Genomic DNA, 3,822 nt, shown 5'->3' with positions numbered 1-3,822 from the left:
AAGCCATGTATGTTTCTAAATATAAATTTAATCCAAACAAACGTTGATATTAAAATAAATATATAACACCAAATTCGTTACATCAAATTGTCCATATTTTTAAAACAATGATTTGATCATGTATCCTAGCAACTAGGTGTGATATACATAACAAGCTGTCCATATTTTCAAAACAATCATTTGATGATGTATCCTAGCAACTAGGTTTTATCATGCTATGTGATGTATAACATCTAACACTAAAACAATCACAGATGTAGAAGACGTGGTATTTGTACATTGTACCTAGTTGCCAGGATACATTATCAAATGATTATTTTGAAAATATGGACAGCTTGTTATGTATGTTACCATTACATTTTTATTAACTGAAAATACCATAAAACGAACGTTTAACCAATGAGAATTATGCTTCAAATACTCTTTGTTTGAAAGGCCATTTATTTAAGAATATCTCAGAATATTAAAACGTAAACTAGATAGTTTTAGACAAACATGTTGAAATATAAGAAATGGGTGAATTATTCTTTAATTAATATATTTCTCCGCCTATGTAATCTTTGTGTTAGTGTGCATTTCTTTGAAATGTTAACTTAACTGATAACATTCGATTTAAAATTGGATTAAGACGGCTGAAAACAACAACAAAATCATGTCATATATACAAGTAAATCATATCTTCAAGTAACTAGAATTATCATGCAATTAGCCTATAAAAATACAAAGATTTTTTTAAAAATATTCGTCATTTGAAATCTTTAACGTTTTATCGAAAACTTTCCAATCAAGATCTTTAGTTGGAGCAAATAAAAATGTTTTGGAAAAATTCAAAGAAAAAGAATGAAAGTGGACTATTCATCTAAATAATGGCGCATTAGAATATTATTATGATTAGAATAACTTAAGTAGTAGTTATATCTCATGACTAGCCTCAACCCGCCATTTGCCTTAAACATCGAGAGGCTACTTTAATTTTTATTTATTAGCGTAGAAGAGTTTTCGATCAATTAAATTCTACAATCTTCTATTCACTTAGGAGTTTGTACAGAAAAGGTCTATAAAAAGTATATTTGAATACCGAAAAGTTAACATCCAACAATTGTTATATCTAGTAAGACGTAGGGTTCCGTCGGATTGCAGTCGACATCTCATATATTCTATTGAAATTTCTCACTTAATTGTACTTTATAATAAGTTGTTACTGGTGTTAAACATATCATAAATGATGACTTATAGAAAAGGTTATCAATAGTGTTTAAGTGTTTTCTAAATTGTTTCTTGCAACTTCGTGAGATGTTATTGGGATTACGCCCGAAAATATCGTTAACAGCGAGGGTACACAACTGACGAAACAATGCATTATAATTTCGTTTCGCTTCAAGTACATAGCTTTTTCTGATCGGAAGTTAATGTTAATAAGCTGTCACTGGTGTTAAATACTTTCTAAATTGTATCTAGTATAACAAGATGTCACTAGTATCTATTAGATAGTTTCTAACTGATGCCGTGCACTGCAAGTTGTCATTAGTATTTATTAACAATTTTTGAAACAGTATTCACTGATGTCCCCTTATATCCACTTTAAAGGCTGTCACTGGTGTTTATTAAGTATTTTTAAAACAACATTTAGTGATGTCCCCTGGTATTCACTGTAAAAGTTGTCCCTAGTGTTAAGTATTTTTGAAACAGTATTCACTGATGTCCCCTGGTATCCACTGTAAAAGTTGGCCCAGTGTTAAGTACTTCTGAAACAGTATTCACTGGTGTCCCCTGGTATTCACTGTAAAAGTTGTCCCTAGTGTTAAGTATTTTTGAAACAATATTCACTGATGTCCCCTGGTATCCACTGTAAAAGTTGTCCCCAGTGTTAAGTATTTTATAAATAATGTTTGGTAGAAACAATTGTTACCAGTATTTGTTAACAATTTTCAAAATGGCTGTTGCACACTAAGTATTTTATGTTTAACTGGTGGTTTATATGACACTCTCTGTTTGTATAACTTGATAAGTGCCTCGTAAAACAAACTCGATTGGTGACTTGTACAACAGTATGACTCGATAAATTTCCACTAAAACAAATCCGATTGGTGACTTGTACAACAGTATGACTCGATAAATTTCCACTAAAACAACTCGACTAGTGACTTGTACAACAGTATGACTCAATAAATGTCCACTAAAACAACTCGACTAGTGACTTGTACAACAGTATGACTCAATAAATGTCCACTAAAACAACTCAACTAGTGACTTGTACAACAGTATGACTCAATAAATGTCCTTTAAAACAAACTCGATTGGTGACTTGTACAACAGTATGACTCAATAAATGTCCTTTAAAACAAACTCGATTGGTGACTTATACAACAGCATGACTCGATAAATTTCCACTAAAACAATTCGACTAGTGACTTGTACAACAGTATGACTCAATATATGTCCTTTAAAACAAACTCGATTGGTGACTTGTACAACAGCATGACTTGATAAATGTCCTTTAAAACAAACTCGATTGGTGACTTGTACAACAGCATGACTTGATGAATATTATATAATCAAAACATGTCTGACCTTCCTTAATTCCATTTACTACGTGAGGCTAAAAGATGGCAAAAATATTTCTTTCGTAAAGATACAGTTAACTAAAAACAGGTTTTTCTCAAGGTTAAAACCTATCAGGATTGTGGAGTGTTGAGGATGAGCAAAGCAACCCATCATAATCGAAAAATACAATGTGAATCCATCAATTACGTCACTACTCGCTGAATCCGAACCCACAATGATAAGTGATCCGTCCAAATGTTAAAAATCAATAATTAAAACACCCAATTAAAAAAAAAAAAAAACTAAAGCGTGGCTACGTGAACACACAGTTGTTATCTAAATACGGGGATTGCACACGTTTATGGAACATTCAAACAGTGTTCGATACAGAAAGTCAGTGACCGAGTAATTCTGTGCCCGAGGCCTAATGTGGCCTACATATAAAAAGTAACCCAAATCTCCAACACCTGAGTGCACGTATTTAGGCACAAAAAATAGCATTTTCTTTAAAAATGTGTCACATACTTCAGTGAAGTGTTCATTCTTAATGTTATCTTCACGTATACAGAGAAATACTGATGCAGTTGGACTAGAAAAACAATGGTCAAAAGATGCATTTATCTGTATAATTTTACCAGTTCGGTACTCCTTATTTAGTTTAGATACAAATCTTCTAAGCTTTTGGTAATATTCCTTGCTATTTTCTGCATCTTATTAGACGTTATCTTTGTTAATTATTGTTCATATATATCCCTACCACCACCCTCAAATAGCAACCAATTAACCTCGTTATTTCCAAAACATGAAAGCCCAACTATTGAGATTGAGAGCATTTCTCATAAATGTGGAAGGTATGGTTTTTCGTTTCTTGTAACAACCTCTGCAAAAACCTTTCTTTATCTGATGGGGGAGGGGGGGCTAATTCTTAAAACACGCTTCCGTTAATGTTTTTTTTTTTTGCTCTTTCTTATTCCTCGTAAACTTGTTTAAACATTTTTATTTTACCTAAATCCTAAATGCGTTAAATTCTTTTGAGAACAAAACGTTTTTTAAACCTTGAGTGTTTACCATACAAGGTTATGAGACATTCGGCTACATTAGCGGAGATGTACTTTAAAATCAGACACTCAAATACATTAGCGGAGATATATTCTAAAATGAGACACTCAAATACATTAGCGGAGATATATTCTAAAATCAGACACTCAGCTGCATTAGCGAAGATATATTCTGAAATCAGACACTCAACTACATTAGCGGAGATATACTCTAAAATCA

The sequence above is a fragment of the Limulus polyphemus genome, unplaced genomic scaffold (genome assembly GCF_000517525.1).
Source record: "Limulus polyphemus unplaced genomic scaffold, Limulus_polyphemus-2.1.2 Scaffold1543, whole genome shotgun sequence".
Lineage (NCBI taxonomy): Eukaryota > Metazoa > Arthropoda > Merostomata > Xiphosura > Limulidae > Limulus > Limulus polyphemus.
The sequence above is the reverse complement of the archived record's forward strand: the minus strand, read 5'-3'. Positions refer to the sequence as shown.